This window comes from Falco cherrug, chromosome 1 (assembly GCF_023634085.1).
Source record: "Falco cherrug isolate bFalChe1 chromosome 1, bFalChe1.pri, whole genome shotgun sequence".
In the NCBI taxonomy this organism is placed as follows: domain Eukaryota; kingdom Metazoa; phylum Chordata; class Aves; order Falconiformes; family Falconidae; genus Falco; species Falco cherrug.
In genome coordinates, this window is record NC_073697.1 from 100,946,716 (window position 1) to 100,960,235 (window position 13,520).

The following is a 13,520-nucleotide window of genomic DNA, read 5'->3' on the forward strand; positions in this document are numbered from 1 at the left end:
TACCCTTGAAACTTTTTACCCATGAGACTTTTTCACCCATGAGACTTATTTACCCGTCAGACCTTTTATACTTGTCAGACTTTTTACCTGAGAGACTTTTTACCCGGCAGAATTTTTATCCGTGAGACTTTTTATACCTGTTAGACTTACAACACCTGACACCTTTTATACCCGTGAGAATTTTTACCTGTGAGACTTTTTTTACCCATGAGACTTTTTTACCCCTAAGACTTTGTACACATGAGACCTTTTTTGCCCATAAGACTTTTCTTACCTGTGAGACCATTTTTGCCCATGAGAATTTTTTTACCTGTGACAGTTTTTACACGAGACCTTTTTTTTCCCTGAGACTTTTTTACCAATGAGACTTTTTACATGTGAGACTTCTTTTACCCATGAGACTTTCTATAACGATGAGAGGTTTTTTTACCTGTGATACTTTTTTTAGCCATGAGACTTTTTTTACCCATGAGACTTTTTCACCCATGAGACTTTTTTTACCTGAGAGACTTTTTACCGGGCAGAATTTTTATCTGTGAGACTTTTTATACCTGTTAGACTTACAACACCTGACACCTTTTTTACCCGTGAAGATTTTTTTACCCATGAGACTTTTTTGACCATAAGACTTTTTACACGTGAGACCTTTTTTGCCCATAAGACTTTTCTTACCTGTGAGACCATTTTTGCCCATGAGAATTTTTTTACCTGTGACAGTTTTTACACAAGACCTTTTTTGCCCATAAGACTTTTCTTAACCTGTGAGACCTTTTTTGCCCATAAGACTTTTTTTACCCATGAGACTTTCTATAACTATGAGACTTTTTTTTACCTGTGATACTTTTTTTACCTGTGAGACTTTTTTTAGCCATGAGACTTTTTTTACCCATCAGACTTTTTACCCGAGAGACTTTTTACCAGGCAGAATTTTTATCCATGAGACTTTTTATACCTGTTAGATTTACAACACCTGACACCTTTTTTACCAGTGAGAATTTTTTTACTCATGAGACTTTTTTTACCTCTAAGACTTTTTACACGTGAGACCTTTTTTGCCCGCAAGACTTTTCTTACCTGTGAGACTTTTTTTCCCCATGAGACTTTTTAACCCGTAAGACTTAACACGTAAGACTTTTTTTGACCATAAGTCTTTTCTTACCTGTGAGAACTTTTTTGCCCATAAGACTTTTTTTACCCATGAGACTTTTTTACCTGTGACTTCTTTTAAATGGTAGACCTTTTTTACCCCTAAAACTCTTCTACCCTTGAAACTTTTTCACCTTTAAAACTTTTTCACCCATGAGACTTTTTTTACCCGTCAGACCTTTTTTACATGTCAGACTTTTTACCGGGCAGACTTTTTATCCGTGAGACTGTTAGATTTACAACACCTGACACCGTTTTTACCGGTGAGAATTTTTTTACCCATGATACTTTTTAACCATGAGACTTTTTTACCCGTAAGACTTTTTACACGTGATAACTTTTTTACCCATGTGACTTTTTTTACTTGTGACAGGGGAAAAAAAAGGTCTCATGTGTAAAAAGTGTCACAGGTAAAAAACGGCTCATGGGTAAAAAAACACTTATGGGCAAAAAAGGTCTCACAGGTAAGAAAAGTCTTATGGGCAAAAAAGGTCTCACGTGTAAGAAGTCTTACGGGTAAAAAAGTCTCATGGGTAAAAAAAGTCTCACGGGTAAGAAAGGTGTCAGGTGTTGTAAGCCTAACAGGTATAAAAAGTCTTACGGATAAAAATTCTGCCTGCTAAAAAGTCTCTCGGGTAAAAAGTCTGAAGGGTAAAAAAGGTCTGACAGGTTTCAGTTTTTTTACCCATGAGACTTTTTGACCCGTAAGACTTTTTACACGTGAGACCTTTTTTTCCCGTAAGACTTTTCTGACCTGTGAGACCTTTTTTGCCCATAAGACTTGTTTTACCCATGAGACTTTTTTTACCTTTGGTGCTTTTTATACGAGACCTTTTTTTTCCTTGAGACTTTTTTACCAATGAGTCTTTTTACCTGTGAGACTTTTTTTACCCATGAGACTTTCTATAACAATGAGACTTTTCTTTACCTGTGATACTTTTTTTACCCGTGAGACTTTTTTTTACCCATGAGATTTTTTTTAAAAGGTAGATCTTTTTTACTCGAGACTCTTTTACCCTTGAAACTTTTTACCCATGAGATTATTTTTTTTTTTTACCTGTGAGGCTTTATTTCACCCATCAGACATTTTTACCCGTAAAGACTTTTTACACGTGAGACCTTTTTTGCCCATAAGACTTTTCTTACCTGTGAGACCTTTTTTGCACATGAGACTTTTTTTACCCATGACACTTTTTACCCATGAGACCTTTTTTACCCCTGAGACTTTTTACCCTTGAAACTTTTTACCCATGAGGCTTTTTCACCCATGAGCCTTTTTTTACCCGTCAGACTTTTTACCGGTCAGAATTTTGACCCGTGAGACTTTTTTTACCCGTTAGACTTACAACACCTGACACTTTTTTTACCCGTGAGTCTTTTTTATACCTCTGACATTTTTTTTACCCGTGAGACCTATTTTGCCCATGAGACTTTTTTTAACCATGAAACTTTTTACCTGTGACACTTTCTACACATGAGACCGTTTTTACCCCTGAGACTTTTTTTGCCCATACGACTTTTTTTACCTGTGAGACCTTTTTTACCCATGAGACTTTTTATAAGTATGAGACTTTTTTTAACCATGACACTTTTTACCCGTGACACTTTTTACACGTGAGAGCTTTTTTGCCCCTGAGACTTTTTTACCCGTAAGACTTTTTTTACCCGTCAGACCTTTTTTGCTTGTCAGACCTTTTTACCCGAGAGACTTTTTACCGGGCAGAATTTTTATCCGTGAGATTTTTATACCTGTTAGGCTTACAACACCTGACACCTTTTTTACCCGTGAGAATTTTTTTACCCATGAGACTTTTTTTTACCATGAGACTTTTTTACCCGTAAGACTTTTTACACTTGAGACCTCTTTTACCTGTGAGACCTTTTTTGCCCATGAGACTTTTTTTACCTGTGATACTTTTTTTAGCCATGAGACTTTTTTTACCCGTGACATTTTTTAAACGGTAGACCTTTTTTACCCCTAAAACTCTTTTACCCTTGAAACTTTTTACCCATGAGACTTTTTCACCCATGAGACTTTTTTTACCCGTCAGACCTTTTTTGCTTGTCAGACCTTTTTATCCGAGAGACTTTTTACCGGGCAGAATTTTTATCCGTGAGACTTTTTATACCTGTTAGGCTTACAACACCTGACACCTTTTTTACCCGTGAGAATTTTTTTACCCATGAGACTTTTTTTACACGAGACTTTTTTACACGTAAGACTTTTTACACGTGAGACCTTTTTTGCCCATGAGACTTTTCTTACCTGTGAGACCTTTTTTGCCCATGAGACTTTTTTTACCTGTGACATTTTTTACACATGAGACCTTTTTTCCCTGAGACTTTTTCACCAATGAGACTTACCTGTGAGACTTTTTTTACCCATGAGACTTTCTATAACTATGAGACTTTTTTTTACCTGTGATACTTTTTTTAGCCATGAGACTTTTTTAAAAGTTAGACCATTTTCACCCCTAAATCTCTTTTACCCTTGAAACTTTTTTTCACCCATGAGGCTTTTTTTACCCGTCAGACCTTTTTTGCTTGTCAGACTTTTTACCAGGCAGAATTTTTATCCGTGAGACTTTTTATACCTGTTAGACTTACAACACCTGACACCTTTTTTACCCGTGAAGATTTTTTTACCCATGAGACTTTTTTACCCATAAGACTTTTTGCACATGAGACCATTTTTGCCCATAAGACTTTTCTTACCTGTGAGACCTTTTTTGCCCATGAGACTTTTTTTACCTGTGACATTTTTTACACATGAGACCTTTTTTCCCTGAGACTTTTTCACCAATGAGACTTACCTGTGAGACTTTTTTTACCCATGAGACTTTCTATAACTATGAGACTTTTTTTTACCTGTGATACTTTTTTTAGTCATGAGACTTTTTTTAGCTATGAGACTTTTTTTAAACGGTAGACCTTTTTTACCCCTGAGACTCTTTTACCCTTGAAACTTTTTACCCATGAGACTTTTTCACCCATGAGACTTATTTACCCGTCAGACCTTTTATACTTGTCAGACTTTTTACCTGAGAGACTTTTTACCCGGCAGAATTTTTATCCGTGAGACTTTTTATACCTGTTAGACTTACAACACCTGACACCTTTTATACCCGTGAGAATTTTTACCTGTGAGACTTTTTTTACCCATGAGACTTTTTTACCCCTAAGACTTTGTACACATGAGACCTTTTTTGCCCATAAGACTTTTCTTACCTGTGAGACCATTTTTGCCCATGAGAATTTTTTTACCTGTGACAGTTTTTACACGAGACCTTTTTTTCCCTGAGACTTTTTTACCAATGAGACTTTTTACATGTGAGACTTCTTTTACCCATGAGACTTTCTATAACGATGAGAGGTTTTTTTACCTGTGATACTTTTTTTAGCCATGAGACTTTTTTTACCCATGAGACTTTTTCACCCATGAGACTTTTTTTACCTGAGAGACTTTTTACCGGGCAGAATTTTTATCTGTGAGACTTTTTATACCTGTTAGACTTACAACACCTGACACCTTTTTTACCCGTGAAGATTTTTTTACCCATGAGACTTTTTTGACCATAAGACTTTTTACACGTGAGACCTTTTTTGCCCATAAGACTTTTCTTACCTGTGAGACCATTTTTGCCCATGAGAATTTTTTTACCTGTGACAGTTTTTACACAAGACCTTTTTTGCCCATAAGACTTTTCTTAACCTGTGAGACCTTTTTTGCCCATAAGACTTTTTTTACCCATGAGACTTTCTATAACTATGAGACTTTTTTTTACCTGTGATACTTTTTTTACCTGTGAGACTTTTTTTAGCCATGAGACTTTTTTTACCCATCAGACTTTTTACCCGAGAGACTTTTTACCAGGCAGAATTTTTATCCGTGAGACTTTTTATACCTGTTAGATTTACAACACCTGACACCTTTTTTACCAGTGAGAATTTTTTTACTCATGAGACTTTTTTTACCTCTAAGACTTTTTACACGTGAGACCTTTTTTGCCCGCAAGACTTTTCTTACCTGTGAGACTTTTTTTCCCCATGAGACTTTTTAACCCGTAAGACTTAACACGTAAGACTTTTTTTGACCATAAGTCTTTTCTTACCTGTGAGAACTTTTTTGCCCATAAGACTTTTTTTACCCATGAGACTTTTTTACCTGTGACTTCTTTTAAATGGTAGACCTTTTTTACCCCTAAAACTCTTCTACCCTTGAAACTTTTTCACCTTTAAAACTTTTTCACCCATGAGACTTTTTTTACCCGTCAGACCTTTTTTACATGTCAGACTTTTTACCGGGCAGACTTTTTATCCGTGAGACTGTTAGATTTACAACACCTGACACCGTTTTTACCGGTGAGAATTTTTTTACCCATGATACTTTTTAACCATGAGACTTTTTTACCCGTAAGACTTTTTACACGTGATAACTTTTTTACCCATGTGACTTTTTTTACTTGTGACAGGGGAAAAAAAAGGTCTCATGTGTAAAAAGTGTCACAGGTAAAAAACGGCTCATGGGTAAAAAAACACTTATGGGCAAAAAAGGTCTCACAGGTAAGAAAAGTCTTATGGGCAAAAAAGGTCTCACGTGTAAGAAGTCTTACGGGTAAAAAAGTCTCATGGGTAAAAAAAGTCTCACGGGTAAGAAAGGTGTCAGGTGTTGTAAGCCTAACAGGTATAAAAAGTCTTACGGATAAAAATTCTGCCTGCTAAAAAGTCTCTCGGGTAAAAAGTCTGAAGGGTAAAAAAGGTCTGACAGGTTTCAGGTTTTTTACCCATGAGACTTTTTGACCCGTAAGACTTTTTACACGTGAGACCTTTTTTTCCCGTAAGACTTTTCTGACCTGTGAGACCTTTTTTGCCCATAAGACTTGTTTTACCCATGAGACTTTTTTTACCTTTGGTGCTTTTTATACGAGACCTTTTTTTTCCTTGAGACTTTTTTACCAATGAGTCTTTTTACCTGTGAGACTTTTTTTACCCATGAGACTTTCTATAACAATGAGACTTTTCTTTACCTGTGATACTTTTTTTACCCGTGAGACTTTTTTTACCCATGAGATTTTTTTTAAAAGGTAGATCTTTTTTACTCGAGACTCTTTTACCCTTGAAACTTTTTACCCATGAGATTATTTTTTTTTTTTACCTGTGAGGCTTTATTTCACCCATCAGACATTTTTACCCGTAAAGACTTTTTACACGTGAGACCTTTTTTGCCCATAAGACTTTTCTTACCTGTGAGACCTTTTTTGCACATGAGACTTTTTTTACCCATGACACTTTTTACCCATGAGACCTTTTTTACCCCTGAGACTTTTTACCCTTGAAACTTTTTACCCATGAGGCTTTTTCACCCATGAGCCTTTTTTTACCCGTCAGACTTTTTACCGGTCAGAATTTTGACCCGTGAGACTTTTTTTACCCGTTAGACTTACAACACCTGACACTTTTTTTACCCGTGAGTCTTTTTTATACCTCTGACATTTTTTTTACCCGTGAGACCTATTTTGCCCATGAGACTTTTTTTAACCATGAAACTTTTTACCTGTGACACTTTCTACACATGAGACCGTTTTTACCCCTGAGACTTTTTTTGCCCATACGACTTTTTTTACCTGTGAGACCTTTTTTACCCATGAGACTTTTTATAAGTATGAGACTTTTTTTAACCATGACACTTTTTACCCGTGACACTTTTTACACGTGAGAGCTTTTTTGCCCCTGAGACTTTTTTACCCGTAAGACTTTTTTTACCCGTCAGACCTTTTTTGCTTGTCAGACCTTTTTACCCGAGAGACTTTTTACCGGGCAGAATTTTTATCCGTGAGATTTTTATACCTGTTAGGCTTACAACACCTGACACCTTTTTTACCCGTGAGAATTTTTTTACCCATGAGACTTTTTTTTACCATGAGACTTTTTTACCCGTAAGACTTTTTACACTTGAGACCTCTTTTACCTGTGAGACCTTTTTTGCCCATGAGACTTTTTTTACCTGTGATACTTTTTTTAGCCATGAGAATTTTTTTACCCGTGACATTTTTTAAACGGTAGACCTTTTTTACCCCTAAAACTCTTTTACCCTTGAAACTTTTTACCCATGAGACTTTTTCACCCATGAGACTTTTTTTACCCGTCAGACCTTTTTTGCTTGTCAGACCTTTTTATCCGAGAGACTTTTTACCGGGCAGAATTTTTATCCGTGAGACTTTTTATACCTGTTAGGCTTACAACACCTGACACCTTTTTTACCCGTGAGAATTTTTTTACCCATGAGACTTTTTTTACACGAGACTTTTTTACACGTAAGACTTTTTACACGTGAGACCTTTTTTGCCCATGAGACTTTTCTTACCTGTGAGACCTTTTTTGCCCATGAGACTTTTTTTACCTGTGACATTTTTTACACATGAGACCTTTTTTCCCTGAGACTTTTTCACCAATGAGACTTACCTGTGAGACTTTTTTTACCCATGAGACTTTCTATAACTATGAGACTTTTTTTTACCTGTGATACTTTTTTTAGCCATGAGACTTTTTTAAAAGTTAGACCATTTTCACCCCTAAATCTCTTTTACCCTTGAAACTTTTTTTCACCCATGAGGCTTTTTTTACCCGTCAGACCTTTTTTGCTTGTCAGACTTTTTACCAGGCAGAATTTTTATCCGTGAGACTTTTTATACCTGTTAGACTTACAACACCTGACACCTTTTTTACCCGTGAAGATTTTTTTACCCATGAGACTTTTTTACCCATAAGACTTTTTGCACATGAGACCGTTTTTGCCCATAAGACTTTTCTTACCTGTGAGACCTTTTTTGCCCATGAGACTTTTTTTACCTGTGACATTTTTTACACATGAGACCTTTTTTCCCTGAGACTTTTTCACCAATGAGACTTACCTGTGAGACTTTTTTTACCCATGAGACTTTCTATAACTATGAGACTTTTTTTTACCTGTGATACTTTTTTTAGTCATGAGACTTTTTTTAGCTATGAGACTTTTTTTAAACGGTAGACCTTTTTTACCCCTGAGACTCTTTTACCCTTGAAACTTTTTACCCATGAGACTTTTTCACCCATGAGACTTATTTACCCGTCAGACCTTTTATACTTGTCAGACTTTTTACCTGAGAGACTTTTTACCCGGCAGAATTTTTATCCGTGAGACTTTTTATACCTGTTAGACTTACAACACCTGACACCTTTTATACCCGTGAGAATTTTTACCTGTGAGACTTTTTTTACCCATGAGACTTTTTTACCCCTAAGACTTTGTACACATGAGACCTTTTTTGCCCATAAGACTTTTCTTACCTGTGAGACCATTTTTGCCCATGAGAATTTTTTTACCTGTGACAGTTTTTACACGAGACCTTTTTTTTCCCTGAGACTTTTTTACCAATGAGACTTTTTACATGTGAGACTTCTTTTACCCATGAGACTTTCTATAACGATGAGAGGTTTTTTTACCTGTGATACTTTTTTTAGCCATGAGACTTTTTTTACCCATGAGACTTTTTCACCCATGAGACTTTTTTTACCTGAGAGACTTTTTACCGGGCAGAATTTTTATCTGTGAGACTTTTTATACCTGTTAGACTTACAACACCTGACACCTTTTTTACCCGTGAAGATTTTTTTACCCATGAGACTTTTTTGACCATAAGACTTTTTACACGTGAGACCTTTTTTGCCCATAAGACTTTTCTTACCTGTGAGACCATTTTTGCCCATGAGAATTTTTTTACCTGTGACAGTTTTTACACAAGACCTTTTTTGCCCATAAGACTTTTCTTAACCTGTGAGACCTTTTTTGCCCATAAGACTTTTTTTACCCATGAGACTTTCTATAACTATGAGACTTTTTTTTACCTGTGATACTTTTTTTACCTGTGAGACTTTTTTTAGCCATGAGACTTTTTTTACCCATCAGACTTTTTACCCAAGAGACTTTTTACCAGGCAGAATTTTTATCCGTGAGACTTTTTATACCTGTTAGATTTACAACACCTGACACCTTTTTTACCAGTGAGAATTTTTTTACTCATGAGACTTTTTTTACCTCTAAGACTTTTTACACGTGAGACCTTTTTTGCCCGCAAGACTTTTCTTACCTGTGAGACTTTTTTTCCCCATGAGACTTTTTAACCCGTAAGACTTAACACGTAAGACTTTTTTTGACCATAAGTCTTTTCTTACCTGTGAGAACTTTTTTGCCCATAAGACTTTTTTTACCCATGAGACTTTTTTACCTGTGACTTCTTTTAAATGGTAGACCTTTTTTACCCCTAAAACTCTTCTACCCTTGAAACTTTTTCACCTTTAAAACTTTTTCACCCATGAGACTTTTTTTACCCGTCAGACCTTTTTTACATGTCAGACTTTTTACCGGGCAGACTTTTTATCCGTGAGACTGTTAGATTTACAACACCTGACACCGTTTTTACCGGTGAGAATTTTTTTACCCATGATACTTTTTAACCATGAGACTTTTTTACCCGTAAGACTTTTTACACGTGATAACTTTTTTACCCATGTGACTTTTTTTACTTGTGACAGGGGAAAAAAAAGGTCTCATGTGTAAAAAGTGTCACAGGTAAAAAACGGCTCATGGGTAAAAAAACACTTATGGGCAAAAAAGGTCTCACAGGTAAGAAAAGTCTTATGGGCAAAAAAGGTCTCACGTGTAAGAAGTCTTACGGGTAAAAAAGTCTCATGGGTAAAAAAAGTCTCACGGGTAAGAAAGGTGTCAGGTGTTGTAAGCCTAACAGGTATAAAAAGTCTTACGGATAAAAATTCTGCCTGCTAAAAAGTCTCTCGGGTAAAAAGTCTGAAGGGTAAAAAAGGTCTGACAGGTTTCAGGTTTTTTACCCATGAGACTTTTTGACCCGTAAGACTTTTTACACGTGAGACCTTTTTTTCCCGTAAGACTTTTCTGACCTGTGAGACCTTTTTTGCCCATAAGACTTGTTTTACCCATGAGACTTTTTTTACCTTTGGTGCTTTTTATACGAGACCTTTTTTTTCCTTGAGACTTTTTTACCAATGAGTCTTTTTACCTGTGAGACTTTTTTTACCCATGAGACTTTCTATAACAATGAGACTTTTCTTTACCTGTGATACTTTTTTTGCCCGTGAGACTTTTTTTACCCATGAGATTTTTTTTAAAAGGTAGATCTTTTTTACTCGAGACTCTTTTACCCTTGAAACTTTTTACCCATGAGATTATTTTTTTTTTTTACCTGTGAGGCTTTATTTCACCCATCAGACATTTTTACCCGTAAAGACTTTTTACACGTGAGACCTTTTTTGCCCATAAGACTTTTCTTACCTGTGAGACCTTTTTTGCACATGAGACTTTTTTTACCCATGACACTTTTTACCCATGAGACCTTTTTTACCCCTGAGACTTTTTACCCTTGAAACTTTTTACCCATGAGGCTTTTTCACCCATGAGCCTTTTTTTACCCGTCAGACTTTTTACCGGTCAGAATTTTGACCCGTGAGACTTTTTTTACCCGTTAGACTTACAACACCTGACACTTTTTTTACCCGTGAGTCTTTTTTATACCTCTGACATTTTTTTTACCCGTGAGACCTATTTTGCCCATGAGACTTTTTTTAACCATGAAACTTTTTACCTGTGACACTTTCTACACATGAGACCGTTTTTACCCGAGACTTTTTTTGCCCATACGACTTTTTTTACCTGTGAGACCTTTTTTACCCATGAGACTTTTTATAAGTATGAGACTTTTTTTAATCATGACACTTTTTACCCGTGACACTTTTTACACGTGAGAGCTTTTTTGCCCCTGAGACTTTTTTTGCCCATACGACTTTTTTTACCCGTCAGACCTGTTTTGCTTGTCAGACCTTTTTACCCGAGAGACTTTTTACCGGGCAGAATTTTTATCCGTGAGACTTTTTATACCTGTTAGACTTACAACACCTGACACCTTTTTTACCCGTGAGAATTTTTTTACCCATGAGACTTTTTACCCACATGAATTTTTACCGGTCAGACCTTTTATCTGTGAGAGTTTTTTCACCCGTCAGACTTATAACACGTGACATTTTTTTACCTGTGAGATTTTTATCGGTGAGACTTTTTTTACCTGTGAGACATTGTACCCGTGAGACTTTTTACCAGTGAGACCTTTTTTACCTGTGAGACTTTTTACCTGTAAGAATTTTTCACCCGTGAGACTTTTTTTACCCGTCAGACTTTTCACCTGTGAGACTTTTTTTACCCCTGAGACTTTTTACATTTGAGACGTTTTTACCCATGACACTTTTTACCCATGAGACTTTTTTTATCCCTGACTTTTTACACGTGAGACCTGTTTTACCCATGAGACTTTTTTTGCCCGTTAGACCTTTTTTGCCCATAAGACTTTTTTAACCGTGAGACTTTTTACCGAGATGTTTTTTACCCAGGACACTTTTTACCTGTGAGACTTTTTTACCCGTGAGATTTTTTTACCCATGAGACTTTTTTTACCCATTAGATTTTTTTTACCCATGACACTTTTTACCCGTGAGACATTTTTTGCCCATGAGACCTTTTTACCCGTGAGACTTTTTTTACCCTTGAGACTTTTTACCTGTGAGACTTTTTTTACCCGTGACACTTTTTATACCCTTGAGATTTTTTTTATCCGGCAGACTTTTTACCTATGAGAGTTTTTTACCCCATGACACTTTTTTTACCAGTGAGACTTTTTTTACCCCTGAGAGTTTTTTTACCCAAGACATTTTTTACAGCTCAGACTTTTTACCCGTGAGACATGTCTCAGCTGAGCTGGGTCCCTTCAGTCCTTGGTGGAGCCACTTTGTAGGTGTGCCTCTGCCTGCCCCTGTCTTCTGGCTGGGCTGGGGCCCTGCCCTGCAGAGAGCTGTTCTCCTTGGGGGCCCCCTCTGACCCCACTCACAGCTTCTCACACAGAACTCCAGGCACTGTACAGCGTGACAGTTCTGTTCCCAGCTTTCACTGTCGGTTGAATATCGATGAGACTTTTGCACATCTCACTCCTGCTAAAGTTTGCAATAGGCAAGAGTGCCAGGGCACGATGGTGCCTCAGAGGTGCGAGAGCAGAAGGCAAGAACCTGGCCGAAAGGGCCCTGAGGAGCCCTGCCCAGGGGCTGTGCCCACTGCTACAGAGGAAAAGCAGCAACCCATGGGGGCTACACAGGGGGACTCCCCTGAGAGCCTCCAAAGCTTCTTCCCCCCAGATGAGGGGAACAAGTGCCACCTTTGTGGGGCACAAGCAGCAGGCACTTCCCCAGAACAGCCCAAAGGAGCCCTGGCCAGGGGCCCTCTTGGTGCTGCAGAGGCAGGCAAAAAGAACCCTGGAGAGGGGCACTTGCTAGCCCACCGTGGGGGGGAAAAAAGCCTTCCTCCCTCCAGCTGCAGGGCAGGAGAGGCTATCTTCGTGGGGCATGAGCAGCAGGCAGTAACCTGGCCCAAGGGACTGCAGGAGCCCTGACAAGTGGTCACGCTCGGTGCTGCAGAGGAAGGCAAATAACCCCTGGGGGCCAGTGCCAATGTGCCCCGGGGAAAATTCCTTCCTGACCCCAGTGCTGGTGAGATCTGGCTGTTCTCTGAGCATGTGAGCGAGACCTGCCTCCTTGTCCCATGGACTGGTCATGCCTCCCAGGAGATGCCAAGCCTCTCCCTCTGACCTAGAGCCATCTCAGGGGCTTCTGAGAGTGGCAAAATATCCCCAGCCTGATCGATTTCAGGGGCAAGAATCCTTCCTGCATTCGGCAGAGCACCAGTGGGTGCTCAAAAGCTCTAGGATCCCGCCAACATCTGAGCATTCCATAACTTACGGCTGCTGCCCCTGGCTCCAGGGGGGATGAGGATGGTGAGCTCTGCAGTGCTCCTCAAAAAGGCATTCCCTTGGTCTTGCCGTGGTTGTCCAGCTGAGAAGGATTTCCAAACTTCAGATGAGCTTTGGATGTGGCCCCACCAGCAGCCTCGTCCAGGCTCCAGTCTCCCTCCCTCAGATCCCCACCAGGAATCCCACCGGCTCCTCGAGGACTCCCTCTCATTTGTCTTCAGGCTGGTGCCAGGCCAGCTCTGGCAGAGGGATACTGGACAATGCCCCTTTTATACTCCCCTGGGGCACTGTGACTGCTGCGTTGCCGTTGCCGGGTGACAGCACTGTGACATTCACAGACCCTCCCCTGCACAGCACCCTTGGGAGGAAGGGCTTTGGGGTGCCAACTCAGAGGCAGCCCCTGTGCCCAGGAGGCCCGGGGGCTGTCCCTGCTCTTGGTGGCCATGCTCGGGGTGCAGCTGCTAGGTGTCCCTGATGCCTCCTCTGCTGCTCTTTGCTCCCAAGAACAGACACTGT